At 27.8% G+C, this 19738-nt stretch overlaps 1 long non-coding RNA gene across 1 annotated transcript; it reads left to right on the forward strand.

The window, feature by feature from the left end:
- The first annotated feature begins 3551 nt into the window (after positions 1-3551).
- Positions 3552-13390, forward strand: LOC139425408 (uncharacterized). The gene is made up of 3 exons (XR_011636662.1): positions 3552-3859; positions 5297-5364; positions 11567-13390. It is a non-coding gene; the product is annotated as an uncharacterized lncRNA (long non-coding RNA).
- Positions 13391-19738: the final 6348 nt, after the last annotated feature.

The raw sequence follows: 19738 nt of genomic DNA on the forward strand, positions 1-19738 counted from the left end.
TGATGTATTGGAAAAGGTTAACTTTCAGGATGTCTTGAACGATTTTGTAACAAAAAAAGTTAGAAGAGTTAATATTTAAGCTTATTGTATGATTTTTTTTAAATGCATATATTAATTACTTATATTCTTTTCGTTTGATTCAATATTTTTATTGAATAATGTGATAATATGCCTAAGTAGTAAAAAACAGCGTAATTATGAATAAAGTGTTGTGTTAGCGAAAAAATATCTTAGGAAGTTAGAAGACGGTAGGGGAGGGGGCGAGACGAGCACTGCCTAGGGGCCGCGACATGCATGAGCCGGCCCTGCCCTTCCCCATATACCCGATGATCAATTCCAGGGGTTTTAAACATCAGGATCAGACTGACCATGGACCTGAAATTACGATCACCCCCTTTGTCCAAACTGCTATCATGCCCTTCTTAAAGACGGAGTCCCTTGGGCTCCACACAAGTTTAAGTAAAATAACATTTTTGAAAAAATATTAACATTGTTTTAGAACATATTTAGTTGTAATTTGTTTCAGCAATATCAGATGAATAAAATATTTGTATAGAATTTTATAAATTTAATCAGGCTGAAGACATGAAAACGAGTCACTATTTAAATTTTTCTAAGAAATAACATCTCAGGATAGTGCAATTGAAAAATTGGCCTTAACCGTCTGGGGACCTATCCTATGAATTTTTAACTCCTAAATCGAGGGGAGGAAAAAATCGAAGAATAAATTAGAAATGTATTTCAACATAAAATAATAACACTTGATATTTGTGTTTACGAATTATAGGACTTTGTATTTATGAACTGTTCTTATGGCAGTTGTTTCCTAAAGGTGTTCCGCTGAGTCATTGGGTTCCGTGGAAGGGTTACTGAGAGTTTGTGTTCAATCAATGGTCCTTTTATTATTAAATTCTTTGGCTACATGCTACAGGGGAAAAAACTGTTAGTGCTCCTGCTACAAGTTAAACTATCTTATATAAAACAAAATTTAAAGACTATTATTGATAAAGAAATGAACTTCTTTTTCCATTTAATGTTTTAGAAATGTAATTAGTTTTTTAATCTTTGGTTCATATTTTCAAAGTTGATGGTAAACTTTATCTATAAAGTCGGATTTCCGTTAAACTAAAAACTTGGTAGGTGAAAAATTTCGGTCCGCTGTCTTGATAAATCTTTTTAACCCTTTCAAGTGATGAGGAAAAAAACTATCTCTCTCTTTTTAACAGTAATATTTTCCACCAAATATGTAATACTTGTCATCTCTTAAACTACCCATACTTTGTAGATAAAACAAATCGCTTCATTTTGGACGTGCATACGACGACCATAATTCTAACTTCTATTCTTTGCTAAAATTTTGGTTAAAATATTTCTTCCCTGTTATTAAGCAAAGGGTTAAGGCTATTCTTCGAAAGCTCTAACATCATTATGGAATAACGCTTATTAGTGAATAATATATTGTTTTTATAGCTGTTGTGAGTTTATAACATTTAATCAAGACAGTAGCTATGTTTTAGTTTTATCCAACTTATGCCAGCACCAGCAGACTGGGTGTTAATTATCAAATTGGAGCAAAATGATAGTTACAAAGTTTCTTTCCTTTTTTTTACGGAAAAGAAGCGTGCGTTTTTAATCAAATTCTTAAACACCTCAGTGCTTGGGTTCACTAACTGTGCAAAAATTATATGAAAAAAACTAAGAAAAAATTGAGAGTTAATCATTTATTTAATTAATTTTCTTAAGAGGAAAATTTTTGTAGTATTCTTCATTTTTTCTAAAATGTAATTTTTCTTAAATAATTAAGCTTTTGTCCAACAAGTCTATAGATTTTATAGACAATATTATACATTTATAGATAATCATACTTTGAAAGAGAGCATATATTTAAAAATTAAAGCTGTGTTTCCAGTTTAAGACATTGAAACTGCGGGGAGCAGAGTTACTTTCTTTAGCGACAAACTTCGAAATAGAATTGTATTTTCATAATCTTTTGTCTGTGTAACTCTTTTTGAACAATTTTTTTAACAAAATTTTATTTTGTAATTTAAAAAATACTACTTTGACAAGTTTTTTCAATAAATAGATTAACGCATTCATAAAAAATGAACACTTATGGAATAAAAAGCTTAAAATAAATAGAAATATTTGTAAAAAATTGAAAAACTTTCAATTTATTTTATTATTATGTTTTTTCGTCAATGACTTTCATTTAATGAGAGTGGTTTGTTTCTATAAACCGAAAAGGGAAAGTTGAGTTCCATGTAAAAATGTTTAATTAAGTTTAATCAGTCAGAATGCTTATCATGCTTAATGTATCACATGATAATTATTTATTTTCTTGAGAAAATTTCAATAAGAAGATTAAACTGTTAATTGTTTTAAAAACTTCTAAACTTTCAAATATAACGTATTATCCAAAAATATTGTTAAAGTCTTATTGTTTCCACCTGTTTATGATGTATAAAGTTCTAAAGAATGAAGCAAGCCTCACCAAGATATAGTGAGTCATTATAATCACAGTTAATAAACACGAATTAAAGTCGTCAAAGTGATTTAATTTTTGAATGAGACATAAAAGGTGTTTTTGTGAAATATTAGCGGTTTTAACAAAGGAATGAATTGCCATAAATATTAGAATTACAAGAAGTGTTTTCCGTATCAATATTTTAGGTTTTCCTTTTTTTTTTTGCTTCCTTCTTATTTAAACATTGTTTGGTAATGCTCAGAGTACATGTTTATTTTTTTGTTGACACTGATCTCAGACTTTAAAAATAAAATTCAAAGAAAATGGTATTCTTATGGCACTAACTCTGTTACATGAGTATGGCCCAACCTGAATGAAAGGGCCGTTCTCACTGCATTCAAAAAATCATGAATGCGAGTTCAGAGATGTTGTTGTTGTTGTTGTTAATTTACGTCGCACTAGAGCTGCACAATGGGCTATTGGCGACGGTCTGGGAAACATCCCGGAGGATGATCTGAAGACATGCCATCACAATTTTGATCCTCTGCGGAGGGGATGGCACCCCCGCTTCGGTAGCCCGACGACCTGCGCGCGAAGTCGAGCACTTTACGGTAGCACAGTTTAACGAGGACCAATACCGCACACCCTCGGTCCCTGCGCAGACTGATCCAAGTGGGTCACCCACCCGCACACTGACCGCAGCCAGTGATGCTTGACTTCGGTGATCTAATGAAAACCGTGTCTTAACGATCAGTCCACTGCGGGACAGTTCAGAGATGTAAGCAAGAACGTGATTGGCGAATTTTCAGGGCCATTTCGTATTTCACCAACCAACTTTTGCGCAAGGACATGTTTCGCACGCGCGTGATGATAAAACAAACGCAACAAATATTGTCCGTATGAATGTCTCGTTTCTTGTCTATGTCTATCGATCGGCTGCTGTGCTCCTTTTTTTAATTCGATAAAAAGAAATCTACTTGTACTTCAACTGAAACACTAAATATAAACAAAAAGTTGACATGAACAAATTAGTGACAAGTTCCTNTTTGTTTACAATCAATGCCCGTGCCCCATAAACCATGGATATAAACAAAAAGTTGACATGAACAAATTAGTGACAAGTTCCTTTTCCAATTCCTCTGTAAACAAACTATTATAAATTTAATTTAAATCCTTTTATTTTAATTAGTATGTTTCCTAGAATCATGTATATGAATTATTTTTAATTGTATTCGTAAACTGTTTGATTCATATATTTATTGGAAATCTATTTTTGAACTAATTTAAAAATGATTGTTTTCACCCTCTTGAACTGTAATTAAGTGATGCATGACTTTAAATATCATATTTAAAGCTATTTTTAAGCTTTAAGTTTGGTATCAGCTTTATTATGGGGTAATCTTTAGTCCTTTTATGTTTTAATTAATTAATAAAGTTTTAATGATTTGAAATATTTAGCAGCAATTTACTTTTATTAAAATGTATTCTTCTGCTCTAATGCTAGTGTTATTTAAACTGTTGTAATTTCTTTTCCTTTTACAACTACAGTTGAAATATCATTACTTTTCTTTAAATGTAATAAAAAGAGAGGAGTAGTGTTAATAATTTCATCATTAACTCTGATTAAGTATGTAATTATTTGGGTAAATATTTTTTTAAAATGGATATGAAGTAAGTTCTATCGATTATTTATCTTAGTAGCAAATGTGATAGTGATTCATTTTAAGAGTATCAAATATTTTTTTAACAATATGAAATATTAGCTATATCTTACATTTTTGTGTCAGTTTCTAAAACTCCCTCATTGTGTGATCATCGAATAGATATTTAGCTTTTGGCCTGGGGACAGGATTTCATTTCTTATGCTAAAGATTGGCTGGTCGATTAGACTGCTTGCAATCTGTTCTAATGCAGGTTTTTGAAAGTAAAGAAGCTTTGGGACCACTGAAAGTGAACCATGTTCAACATAAAATAATTGTCTGTGGTTCCCTGCACCAGCAACTTACATTAAGACACAATATACGTTTCTGGTGTTTTTTATTTCTGATTTAGTGTTATAATCTGAGGTTTTCTAAAAAAAAAAAACAAATTTCATTATAATTGTATATATTACACATTCTCTGATGTAATTTTTTTACCATTTGACTTCAGTTTATTAAATTTAGAAAAAAAATCTAGTAGGCAATTAGTGAAAATGTGCAAGGACTGGTTCATATCTTAGTTACTCGTCCCTAAGATCAAGGACTAAGTTATCTTAATTTCTACCCATGTAATGTAATGGCTGAAATTGTTTCATAGCCGACACAGTCCATGTACGGTTTCTTCCTGTGGGAAAGTGCTTTGAAGCCGCAGTCGCTTTAGGTCACGCTCACACTGCTGGTTCAGAGTTAGGGTCTTGATCCTCGCAGCCAACTAAATAACCGGCTTGTGTACACAACTAGGAATCTCATTAAATCTGTTGAGGAAGTTAGAAGAGAAGCGCGCAGAGTGCCTATGTTAACTGACTGTGATCCAAATTACATGGCTTTCATACCATGGTGTTAAGAGATAGATCCAAGAAAATATAGGGCTAAGTGCTTGGCTATAGTTGGGTGATGTGTTTATTGTTAGGGGAATAGATTTTTAGAAATAGATATGTATATGCTTATTTTGTTGTTTTATCTTTGTCTTCTGAATTTTTTTTTCAAAAAATTGAACTTTTTCCATGGAAGGAATAATATGATTATAAATCTTGTAGCTCTGCCTTGCAGTATTTTGTTTAGTGAATAAAAATAGTTTTGCTTCTCATAACATTATCATATACTTACTTATCATATATAACCTTATTTTCAGCCTGGATAGAGTTTCTGAAGTTTGATGTATCCTCAACTACCACATGTTTCTATCCAAGTATTAAATCTGTAAGTTTTTTCATGTTTGATATTCTATTTTTAGGTAATCTATGCTCTAAATGTTTTTTAAATATTATTTTATATGTTAAATATTTAGATTTACTTTTTTATTGTTGAGCAATTTATCAGCATTAAAATATTAAAAATGAATTGCAGACAATATTTACTTTATCCAAACTGAAACCATATCTCACTTATGTAAGTAACTTCACAAACATACAACTGCAATGGCTATGAAACAAAAATAAAAAAAAGTTCCACTTCTCTATTCGCTTATTTTTCAATTGAAATGCTTTAAGGCTTTCTCTTAGTTTATCCAAACTAAGATTTCTCCCCGGTTTTGTCTGTTCAACCTTCTAGAGAAAACCACCTGCCCAAGTGTTCCACTTTTTTTAGTTATTGATGATAACTGGCTGAAAGAAGAAGAAAAAAATTTCATCAGCTAAACATTCTAAAATCTGGTTTAAAATGGCAAATCTCCCTTCATGTTGAAAACTGTATCAGGAAAGCCACCATGTGCCCACAATCAAGTATAAGAGTCATTTAATAAATTTATTGTTTTGTCCTTTATATTTGTTTAAAATGTTATATTTAAGGGCTGTTGGCAGATAACAATATAGAGGGGAGGAAGGGGCTTGATAAAGTTGTGACAGAGCTTGTAATAGACGGAAGAAAGGTGTGACAATCGAAATTTTGGTTAAAATAAAAGCATTTAAAATTAGCAAATTATTTATTTATAAATTGTTCTTTTTTTTAATAAAAATTAGTATATATGCTATTATTAATATAGTTGCGCTCAGAAAAGTTATTAAAATACATTAATAAAGGTAAAAAAAAAAATTGAAATATATACTACAACATGTGTTTAGGGGGGTTAATGAAGTGTATTACTTTGTGAGAAAAAGAGGGAGGGGTCAAAAATTTTGAAAATATGTGGGGCATCATTTATAAATGACCCTGTTATTGATTTATTTTATATCAAAATAACCTTACACCAAAAAAATTTTAGTTTATAATGTGATCATTAAAAATAATTTTTTTTCTCTTGCAGTATTATTTTGCCCCTTATTATAAAAATATTAATGATGCTATATAGACAGGCTAATTTTTTTTTCACTTAAGGTATTACTTTTTTCTCTTAGCAGAGAAAAATATACATATGTTAGATTAGAGAGGCTGAACCTCTAATGCTCAGTTAGTAAAAAAAAGAGTAAATTTTAAAATTGTTTTTCAAAATAATTTTTCAAAATAATTTCACTAAACATTCAAAAACATAGGAAATATTATATAAAATACTACAATGTAAAGGTTCAACTCAAGTTTTTATTATTCAAGTGATTTATTGAAGTAATTTCTGAACAGTAAAAACATATTTCATACATATAAACATATGTTTCATACAAACAAACATTTCATACATACATACATAGAGAAGAATTAAAAAAATTATAATTTAATTTTATTGGAAAACAGTACATGGGTAAAATCTGCTTTTTTTACTTCTGAAATATTATACTTTTAATTTGTAATATCTGAATTGCCCTACATCATGTTCAAAAATATTTTAGATAAATTGCATAATTTTTAATCTCAATTCCTCTTTAAATAGAGGAATTGAGTTCGTTAAACAAAGAAAAAATATTAAAGTTCGATGCACAAATGAATGGATTCATAAAATAGTGTTTTATATTAATTTTCGGCACATTAGAAAAAAAAAATAGATACATCACAGACCAATATTTGAATTGTAAATAAGTATTTTAATTTCTTTTAATATTTTTAATCTGTTTTGTAACATTGGCTGATGGCGGGGTCGCATGTAAGTGAATTTCTCTTTTTTAAGTAAGCGAATTTCTCTTTCTAGAAATCCCTTCACAAATGATAATTTCCTAGCAGGCGGTAAATGGCTGAAGAGGAGTGACGTATCAGTACGAGAACCTTTCAATGAATTCCCCCCCCCTCTGTTTTTGAATTTTCGACGTGAAGCGTGTGGTCAGTCAGTTGAATTTCTACATTTCAGATAGCTGAATATCTCTTTTAGGTCGGAACGCTTTGGCCTAAAAACGGTCTATCAGCCTTACTGGATCCGGGCAGCCGATGACTACAATTTTGTTTAACCGAGCTTTAAATGTAAATTTTTTTTTATTGCTTAGCAATGTGCCTTAAAGTAATTAATATATAAAATTATTATAATCGTATAATATAACTTGAACTATGTTCATAAAATAATAATTACTCCATTCATTTAAAACTACATGCGTGATACTTTTTTTTTAACCCAGCCAAATTTTGTTCACATACTAAATGGTTTCAAAAAATAATTTGTCAAAATAGTTAAAATTATTTTTTAGTAGGTGCAGCACCGAAATTATGAATATCTAATGTATTCTAACTATTGTTTTAAGTAGAATTTGTTTGTGTATGTATTTTTTACATGTAGTCAAGATTTTTCTGTTTTAATACATTGTTATTTAAAATATTAATTAGTCTTTCATTATTGACTATGTTTCATACTATTTTTTGTAATTATGAATAATCGATAGTGCACATGCAGTTTGATACCCTAAACCTCAAGGATTAGTTATAATTCCTCTAAATCAATCTCACGTGCAGTTTGATACCCTAAACCTCAAGGATTAGTTATAATTCCTCTAAATCAATCTTCATTTTATTAGATTGTGCAGAGCAGATTAATTTATAATTAATTCTAATCCAAATTGCAACATGGCTAAACCGATTAATATTGTTAATTGATCTTGAGGCAGGTGGCTGGCCTGCATGAGCACGTCAGAGAATGGTAATTGATATTAAACGTGAGAAATGAAACGGTTTTTTTAAACGTTAAATCACAACATAATATATTTCAATATTAAGTTATTTTCATTTACACACAATGCAAATTATACTTTTAGTAAGTAGTTATTCCAATTACTATACGATCTAATTTATATCATTATTTTTATTAAATGATTAGTGATAATAGCAAAATATTCCAAAATACATTAAATGTTAGTTTAAAATGAACCATAAATTAAAACAACAAAAACCAAATTATAACGATAGACAATTATTTCAGTACTGTACAGAAGTACCAGTTAGGATGAATGATTTGTTAATTGGGATTATAACTAATTAATCCTAAAAGCTAATTATTTTTCTTTCTTTCAGGCTTCATCTGATAAAGACTTAGCACCCCTGAATTTAAGACAGATATTATAGCAATTCTGCTATATAGCATTCCCTTTGAATTTTTTATACAAATCTGACTACTTGGAGGCTCATTAATAATCCCTCCTTTTCTTATTTTGTTTTTTTCCTTCTTTTTTTTCAGTTTTTGCATCTGTTTAGTTTATAAGACTGTGCAATTTCTTTACTTTGAATACATAGTTCATTTTCATTAGTTGTCAGTATAGCTAAGTCTGTCTCATGTTTTCTTAAAATCTGCTAGCATGACTGAAAAGTAAAACAATCTTTGACACTTTTATTTCAGTATTACACATTTGTAATATTGAAATATTGACTTTATTCATGAGAGTGCTTTGCTTTTCAACCTTTTTTCAAAGCAAAATGTAATACCTCCCTATAAATGTAACCATAATATAAATGTAAGTGACCAATCCAAATGGACATGACATATACAAAAAAGTTTTCAAATAAAATAACATCTTCTAAGAGAAGTATTGAATCGAAATTTTAAATTTTCGATTAAAACACTGAAATTGCCACTAATTTTAGCCAAGGTAATATAGTTATATGTTGGGTTAAGAAGTTCCATTTGTGTAAAAATCTGACTTTTGATCCTTAAATGCACTTAAAATGTACTGTTTAAGGAACAGCACTGCCTCCTCTGGAAGTTGAAATGAAATGAAAGTGCTGTACAGCTTTTACTCATTTAACCAGCAATGCTATTCAAGCAATTCAGAACTCACCTCAAATAGCTGTTTATACTTAGGGTTTCTTAACAACTCCTACCGATCAGACCAAGTACATGTAAAACCATCTTGACTTATATAAATAGCAGTATTTTGGCAAATTTTTCACAAATTTGGATTTTTATTATAAATTTGATTGGGCTTGCCGAGAATGTTCAGTTCTCAATCTGCACACTACCGTATACTCGAAAATTGCTTCTACTACAGACTTCTCTGTCATTATAATGTAATTATCAAATGTTTTAATGTTTTTCAAAAACTAGATTTAAATTGAATCATTTCTGGTTATCCCAATATTGATCATTAATGAACTATTTTCGAAACAGCAAATTTTGCTTGAAATTCTTTTCGTGCAACATATTAACTCTTTCGCTACCAATCCTGCGCCTACGTGTGAAGAAATTATTTCCTAGTAGTTTGGGTTGATAAAACAGATTAAGTGGTAGTAAGATGCATATTATCATCCTACTATTTTTACAGAAAATAAAATATTTTCTCTTGACAATAACATATTAATTGTTGAAGCAAATTTACTGTGAATTTTCTAAACTAAAATGGTTGCTAAAGAAAGATAATTTAGCATTGATTTTATTTTTTATGGATTATCGCTTTTTAATGATAGATACAGCATACCACCAATCATCGACTGGAAGGAAACATGTAAAAAACTTCACCCTGAAAAAACTGGAACAAAGCTGTGTTTCATATAAACTTTTGAATCATTGACGTGTCATGGTGTAGAAATAACTTTAAATTAAATTTTCAAAACGAAAATTAAAACATAAACTTTGAAACCCCTAAAAAAAATCTTTACCAAAAAGCGTAGAAAGTTGGTAGCCTTGATCTCTCCTGGCAGTAACACTTTGTTAATTAAAAATCTTATTAAGAATTTTAAAAAATAAAATGGTTGCCAAAAAAGGAAATTTATTTTTATCATTTAGCACTTTTCAATGATATGTTATGCATTACCACCCATACTTGACTGGCAATTACCATGCTAACAAGTACGACGTTAAGCATTGCTTTAAAGTGAAGTTAGAATTTCAGTACTGCTAATAAAATAGTGATTGCTAAAAATTGTAGGTTTAAAAACAATTAGTTAAATGTTTCTAATGGTTTGTATTATTTTTAGAACTAGCATTGCGTTAAGCATAGCTAGCGTTAAGCATTGCTTTAAAGTGAAGTTACAATTTCAGTACTGCTAATAAAATAATGATTGCTAAAAACTGTAGGTTTAAAAACAATTAGTTAAATGTTTCTAATGGTTTGTATTATTTTTAGAACTAGCATTGCGTTAAGCATAGCTAGCGTTAAGCATTGCTTTAAAGTGAAGTTACAATTTCAGTACTGCTAATAAAATAATGATTGCTAAAAACTGTAGGTTTGAAAACAATTAGTTAAATGTTTCTAATGGTTTGTATTATTTTTAGAACTAGTATTACTAGATTGAACACACTGTGCCAGGGAGGGTTGAAATTTGCCTATGAGCTCTTCATTTAATTTATTTTTTCATTTTGTCTTTAGAACTGGTAGTACATTAACCCCATCCTTCTCGCTCCCGTGAAAATGACGAGGTGAGGTTTCGTCCTCTATTTCTCGCTCCCGTCATATTTCCAGGCTGGAGTGTTCAGTAGTAACACACCAATAAGAATAAAACTAATTCATTTCTTTTGCATGTAAAATATTTTATCTCTCATTTTACACACCAGATGGCAGTACCAGGATATTTTTAAGGTAATTGTAGATAGTTTATTTTAAACTAGATGTCAGCAACAAGATGTTTGGATGTCAGAAAAAAAATTAGTACTTTTATGACCGTTTTCTTGAAAATTAACCGAGTGTTAAGGGGTTAATGAAATTTGGACTTCTTTTCCTATAGAATCATTTCTGTATAATCTTTCATTTAAAGGTTCAGTTGTGGAATGATATTATATTAAATGAAATGTCACTAATTCTCAGCCTTTTTTGATCTTGAATCTGCAATTTATTCTCTTTTTTAGGGTGAGGACTATTAATAATTTATTTTTGATTTTTATAATTATTTTGTATAAAGTATCAGAATTTTTTTTTTCATTTTCACATTAAAATGCACTTAATTAGTCAACATTTCATGAAACAATTAAAATATGCCTTTTATGAGACTGTACAGTATTTGCCTTGTAATTATGCTAAGATTCCTATTTATTTTATATTTAAATCTTTCTTACAATCAGTTGTATTTTTATCGCTTGTCTATATTTACTTTTATTCCTTCACATTAATGTAATTTTCTTTTCTAGCACTACATAAATGAATAAATCTAATCCTTCAATGAGTAAATCAAAAAGTGCTGGGGTTTTTGAAAATTTGTATGAAATCAGACAACGGTATGAAGACACTGCTTTAGTACTGTTCAAAGAAAGACAAAACAAATCTCGTCCTTTGAATTATTTAAGTCTTGGTGAAAGCAGGAAAAGTTATGCCTATTCATGTCACGGCAATTCAGCTGCCATTGTTGGCAAGAAAAAAGGTGAAGTGATCAAGGCAGATGAAAAACCAATTCAAAGTCATGTTTGTACAATTCTTTAAGAGGAATTTTTTTCTAGCCGGAACTGTTTCAGGGAATGAATTGTTTCGGTCGCCTTTATGTAGCTAAAAAAATTATTTTATTATAATGTTTATCTGTTTAATGATATCTGGTATGTTTTGATAATAGGCTTTTTATGTCTTGAAAAATCATTTTTTAGCAGATACTTATAGAAAACTGATGTATTTTGAAAGTTTGGTTTATATTTTCTGTGTTTAGGATTTAAATCTTGTTCTGGTAGTACTACATTTAGATGTGATCATTTTTGCACTGAAATTATTAACCAATTTATTTATATAAATAAATTTTTAAAAAAGTTTTTTTTTTTTAAAATCAAAGAATAACTAAGCATTGTAAAATGACATGCTATAACTACTATTTGCATTACTCAAAACATTTTATTATGTCCGTAAATGTAGATCTTTAATGTAGATCGTTAGTCTTTTCTGAAATATTAAATTTCTCATAGTTTATAAATTCTCTTCGGTTTGCAAAAGACTCTACATGGTTTATAAATCTCTAATGCAAGAAGGTTGTTTTTCATATTTTGCCCAATGTTAAATCACCCTTATAAATTAGTTTCGCTTATTGGTATTAATTTCTCGTGTTAAAGAAAACGTTTATAAGACTAATAGATTATTAGTCAATAAATTAATTGGTTGCTTTTTGAAATTCTTCTATTGACTGTTATATGCATTTTCATTCACTTACTTATTACTGCAATTACCGTATATACCGGTGCATCAGTTGGCTTTTCAAACCCATGTATTATAAACCATGAGATAGATATGAATAACTCTGTATTAGTTTATCCCCTTCAAAACTATTTTTAATATGTTATATGCAATTAATTTTGCATTTTCTCTCTTCATATTTTCTTTACAAAGGTTTTTTTGAACAATACTTTGAATTTTTCTCAGAAAAAATTTAAGAATATGGAAAATTAAGATAATTTATTAAAGAGTAATTTAATGTTTTTAACATAAACTTATGTATATATATCTATATATATACATATATATGCACAGATTATAATATATATCTCATTTTAGAACTTTTCATCTTTTTTTTCCAGAGGTCGACTGTACACTTGACTTAGTTGACCAGTTGATCTGCTATCTCGCTACCAAAAATAGGGGTTTACTTATATGTTGGTATATACAGTCTACATATATATTTTTTAAAACTGTCCGTTTTTGACCGACATTTTTTGATGAAACTGTATTGTGAAAAGTGTTTTAGCTAGCAACGTGGATTCTATGTTATATTAGCATTTAAATTTCAGCACTATCATCTACAAATTTTAGATTAATTTTAGCAAAACTAAAGTTATTTTACATAAGGGTTTGGATTAAAAAATATTTTTTAATGATATTGGTCTAGCCAAATTGCTGTTTGTATTAAATTCTGTTGCTGTTTGTAAAAATATTTACTGTTTGAATTGCAAAATTAATAAAGAAATATATTTTTTATAAATATTACTGAGATCCAGTAAAATAAGTCCAATTGCCTAATTCAAAAAAAAAGAAGAAAAAAAGAACTTGAGCTGACTTTTATCAGCTTAGCTAATGAAAATTAAGACGCCTGGTGGCTGAGTGGTAGCGCTTCACGCTCCCGTGTCACAGGTTTTTTGGTTCGATCCTCAGGCCGGGCAAGGTGGACTCAGCCTTTCATCCCATCAGTGGGTCGATAAATGAGTACCAAGCATGCTTGGGAACTAAACACTGGGGGTTTCGCATTCAGCTGACCACCTAACCCGAACATCTGTTCCTGCACCCCAGAGCCCAAGGTGAAGAAAACTGAGGTGGACACAGTAGGCCCTGGCCCTCTATGGGCTGTCGTGCCACTGAGTTAAGTTTTTTTTAAAATGAAAATTGAACTTGTTCAAGTTGCTTTCCAAATTTGAGCTGATTGATTTATGTTAAAAATTATCTGTTGAATTTAGCAGTTGCACTGAATTATTAACTTATTTAACTAGGAAAAATTGGTAAATTAAGAATTCCTAAAATTGCTGAGCTTATTTAAATCAATGCATGTAATGCCGTCTGAGTGTGAATCCAAACTTTGTGTATATTATCTTACATATATATTCAATTTATTTATTCGTGATTTTTGTTATTAATTTGATTACTACAGTTTATTTTGATCTAAAAACAATGGTGAATACTTGAAAATTTTATATTAATTTGAAAAATNAGCTATTCCAAACTTTGTGTATATTATCTTTCATATATATTCAATTTATTTAATCGTGATTTTTGTTATTAATTTGATTACTACAGTTTATTTTGATCTAAAAACAATGGTGAATACTTGAAAATTTTATATTAATTTGAAAAATGTATGTAATTATTTATAGCATTAGTTATTATCTTTTACTTTTTATCCCTGCACTACTATTAAACTCATTTTACCTAAAAATTGCAAATAAAAAGGGAAAAAAATTATTTCTACCTTTTTATTGACAGAAAAAAAAAGTCTTAGCTATCTTTCACTGTCAAATTCTAATTCCATAGCAGTAAAAAAAATTTCATCTTTTGTAATTGGCATGCATGGATCCATACTTTCATTAATATTAATTTGATCCCCTTTTTTTTTTTTTTTTTAAATTGTTGCAAAAAAATTTTTTTCTTTCTCTTCAGCTAATAACAAGTTTTAACCCTCCACTTATACTCAGATAGGCTTAGAACTATAAATGTACAGTAATGATTTAATTTATTGAATCGATATTTTAAAAAGTTACCATTCTTATTCAACATATTTTGTATAAACGCACATGTATTTTTTTTTTTTTCAGTGAGAACTTTTACATGTTTTTATTTTAATTTCTTTTTCTGATATAGTTGCAGGTAACTCTGATCTGATATATTTACACACTTTCCTCTTTTTATTTATATTTAAATATAAGTGTTGTGTAATGTTATTAATTTAAATTCTTAAAATACTTTTTAAGGATTCTAAGGAAAATAATTTCCTATTAAATTTTCTGCATTTTTTTCCCATTGAAATATTACATAGTTTCAATATAAATGCTTTTCTTTCTGTATTTTCAATCATAATTTTTAATTGTTCTATATTAATAGAACTTTTTTGATCCAGTTAACCATTAAAATTGTGCTCAAGGAAACACCCGTCCTTTAGTTAACAAATCTATGAGTGCCAAAATTAAAATTTCTACTTAATAGTTCCCAAAGCTTTTTATATTGCTTTATTGATACTGTCTTCCTTATCTTGCTGTAGCTTTTTGTTATAGGAAAGCATTTTTAATAAAAATTACTCTCTTGATTTAAATGTATACATATTAATTAATCGTGAAGAATAAATGTAATAATTGTTTCAGTTTAAATTTTTGTGTAAAGTTAATATTTAAATTGTTATATGTATTAGATTAAACTATTTTAAAGTTAGAGGTCTTTTTTGAAGCTATATTTATTTCTCTTCAGGGAATAAAAATGTTGCTGAAAGCAAATTAATAATTAAATTACTTTCATTAATTTATTTTTAATAAGTCTAAGTTTCTTCTCTGTGCAAAACTTGCACAGTCCGAGTGTAGCTTGAATAGAAACTTCTAAGTATTGCATGGAGCTTCTGTCAAAAACTCAATTTGGGTTGAAAATTAGTTTTCAAGAAATTTATTCTGTGTCATTTAAAATCTGTCTTCATATGAGATTTTTTATAATTTTTACTGAGTTCAGTAACATTTGAAAAGAAAAAACTAGTTTCCATAAAAAAATTTCTGAATTTTTGGAGGGTGCAACAACTTGCCAACTATGCTGATAAGCTTCCCTCTCCCTGTCTTTTTTACTTTTCTATTATTTTATTTTATTTTTCTGTGGTTGATTGGGACATGTGTCTGTGTATAAATTTTTTTTTTTTTGGTTGAAAGTAATCAATAGTTTGGAAAATCATTATCATGGAAAATGAAATGGAATTAGATGTAAATGTATGGTCTGCGATGTTTTGCTTAGGAAATTTCTTCCGACACATTTCTAAAATAAGTTACAAATTTCATTAACAGATGGTTTTGTTGATAGGAAAAACTATGCAATGTTTTCAAACATCGACAGTTTGAGGACAACATTAACAGATTTCCTGCATATATTTCAATGGGGATAGATTGAAAATATTGTTCCATATTTTTCCAGTTAGCAACGTCATCACTCTCTCTCTCTCTATAAATATATATATTATTTTTCTTTAAATAATTATTTTTTCAAATCAATCATTTTTGAGATAGCTGGTGTACGACACAAAATTGAAAACTATAAAAATGTATGGTTTATGTGAATGCTGCCTTTAAGGCAAAATGTTAAATTAGCAATCACAAACTCAGTTTTTTTTCATGCATGACAGACTTTTTTGTGTCAATCAACAGAGAAATTCTGCACATTAGGAAAGTTATCTTATAAATTTGCCTCAGTAACTTAGCATTTGTTGTATGAATGCTTGTTGCTGTGCATGCAAAAAAAATTTCTGAATTTGATTAAATAGTTACAAGATCAAAAGTGTTAGTGCCTGAATTCTTTTTAAATCTTAATATTGCTACTACCTATTTCCATGTAAATATGAGCGAATCAATTGTATCTTTTATATGACAAATTGTTTATTTGAAGTTAACTATTTTAAATTTATATAAAAATCAGAGAACATGTATTAAATTAAATTAAAAAAAATATCATGCTTAAACTAGTAATGGTATTTTTATAATTAATGTACTTAAATAATAATGTGCTAACTTATTTATAATAATACTTAATATTTATACTATTTATTATATCTAGTATAATGGTCTGAGCTTGAAATGTGTTACTGTCTGTCTGTGGTAGAGCAACTTTCTTTTGCTTTTTTAAATTTATTTTTATGCTAAACAGTATTTATGCATAATGTGAAGTAAAATATTAAAATTTGAACGGATTAACTTTAACTTTTTAAAATTAATAGCAATGTTAACAATGTATTGAACATACGTTGAAAACAGATCCGTTTTTAGTTTCCTATGTATACTTTTGCTATTTTGATGCTTTTTAATGGCTGAAACAGATTTTCTAAGTACTCTTAATCTTATTTCAGTATTCTCTTAGTAAATATATTTTTATTTATGTTAATTTGAATTTAATATTTACCTATTTGTTTGTATTTTTGGTTTCTATGACTCTCATGAAAATAATTTGAAAAACATTTTATTTCTTATATCAATAAAATAAAAATATTACTAATTTAGAATCTATTGAAGAAATTCTTGCCATATTTTGCATAATCAGTTTTATACATTTCAAAGTAATATGTCCAGCTATCTAGTATAACTACTATAATACGTTTTTTAAATTAACTTCATTTGATTTCATATAAAACCTATAGTAATTTTGATTTGAGCTTCAAGTATTGAATTCTGTAGTATGTTTATAGGATTCCATGACAGTTATATTCTTTTTATGGTTAAGTTAGCTTATTTTATGCATTCAATTAATTTTAATGTTAACATCAAATTCTCGTTTCTTATTAATTAAAAATATTTTTACTTTAATTATATATATTCTAATTGGCAAATACAATTTTTCTAATGAGCTGGTTTTTGCGTAGTTAGACCACACAGTTAAAATACTATAATGTATTTTTATACAAAAGTATTTGTTCGATAAAAATACTTACATCCAATGATGTTATAAACATCCATTTCTAGTCTGTTAATTTTCGAGACTTAATTTGGAATTTTTGATACACAGAACAATCTATTCTCTTTTTTGAAATTGGAATAGAGAATAGGTTGATATAGTTGTGTCCCTATATTATTTTTCCACATAATTGAGGATTGATTTTACCATTGAGTCTGGCTCTTTCACAAGTCAAAGCAGCTATTATACATTAATATTATTATTATTATTTTTTTGTTTTTTGCAAAATTGATACTTATCTAGTTTTTACACTAAGCGCCTTATTTGTCGAATTGTTGCTCTTTTTTTAATCTAAACATGTCGAAAGTATTATCCACCCTGTTAATTTTTTTGCTTTATTTGATGATAGAATGAAATAATTAGGAAAATCAATATTATAATGACCTTTACTTCTAATATTGATGGATTTTTGGTAATATTTATTTTTTGACTCTTCTATTATGTAACAAAAGTGAATAAATTAAAAAATTATAAAACTTCTTTGATTTGATTGGTTTAAAACTGTCCATGTGCTTAGTATTTAATTTATGTGGCATGACATTATTTAAATATTATAATATTGTTGTAAAAATGTACTCTTGTTCGCATTTTTTTCTTTTCAATTTAGTCTCCTACTTTTTCAATCAAACTTAAAATTATATGTTTATGCTAGTAACTGTCTTCATGTATGGAAAATTATATATTAATATAGTTTTTTAGTAGTTTTTGTATTTTCAATGAAGCAAATGAATATTTTTCCTCAAGACTAATGTAGTTATTACTGATGAAAGATATTACAAACTGCTTTTAAAAAAAAAAATTTCTTAAATAATATTTTTCATAATGGTGTATAATGGATTTTGAAAAATACAAATAAAAGGAATTAATTTATAATACGAATGAAAATAGCTTAAAGCAGTGTCAGATTAATTTTATGTGTGCTTTTTTATCTGTTATTTATTCCTACTCAAAAAAAAAAATTTTTTTTTTTTCCTTTGAATGTAGGATAATTTAAATTTTGCGAAACTTTTTTCTGTTTATGTAAGGAAAAATAATTTAGTATATGTAAATCATAAAGAAATATTTTCAAGCATTTATGAAAGTTGCTGAAAGCTGGCCTTATATAAAGCCTTATTTTTGTATGAATTTCTTTGATCAATAAAAATCAGTTCAACTGCAGCACACATCAATGTCATTATCTCTATTCAGATTTTATTTTAATGTTCTATATTTGTTATAATCTATAGCAGTTTCAGCAGCAGTGTATACAAAATTTTTTTATGAAGCATTGAATTAAACATGAGCTTCAATTCAAAAGTATTTTTGGAATGTGTGTATGTTAGAAATTAGTGTCTATCTTGATGTTAAAATTTATAAAAATCTGTTTGTAAATTGCAATCTTTAAATATTTTGCTTTAATTGCTTTAAAAAAATTGTATATGTTTAAATACCTTTGAAAATGATAGATTATTTATATTAAATTCTATTTCATCTTTATTCATTAGTTCATTTTTACTTTATATTTCTAACATTTGCTTTTAATTTGTTTTAATTGCATCTTTAGATTTGTTTAGTTTAAATCATTTATCTTAATTATGTTAATATTTCTGTGTATGTGCTTTAGTTTTTTTTCATGTTTATTAACTTTACATTGCTTATTTTATAATACAAATGAAAATAAACTTTGTTTTTGTATAGCAATGTATTGGTCAAGATGTGTTATTTAGATCTGTTTTACAATTATATAGTTTTTGTTTGTTTTATTTAGCTCTCTAAATCAAAACACATTTTTAGTTTTGTTTCTTTCTTTTTTATGTATGCTATTTACATACATTAAATGTTGGTATAGATTTTGTTTTAATTGTGGTTGTGTCCTATTTATACATTATATATTTAAATATCTTTGAAAGTATTTATTCTGTAAATATGAAAAAAAGAAGAAATTAATAAAAGTAAGCCATACAAACTTTTTGTTGTGGATTATATAATTTTTCCATTTTTAAATTTTGCAGCAACTCTCCAGACTTAATTCTTCACAGAACCATGCATAACCAGAACTGTCACATATCATTATAATACTCGTTTGCTAAAAATTATTTTTATATAAATAATATTTAATATTATGACACTTATACAATGATTTTGAATTATAGTGTATGGACTTTTTTTACTATATGTATGCTACAGAATTTGAAAGAAATCTCCTTAATATTCTATAAATAGTTTGAAAATAT

Source organism: Parasteatoda tepidariorum, chromosome 4 (assembly GCF_043381705.1).
Source record: "Parasteatoda tepidariorum isolate YZ-2023 chromosome 4, CAS_Ptep_4.0, whole genome shotgun sequence".
In the NCBI taxonomy this organism is placed as follows: Eukaryota; Metazoa; Arthropoda; class Arachnida; order Araneae; family Theridiidae; genus Parasteatoda; species Parasteatoda tepidariorum.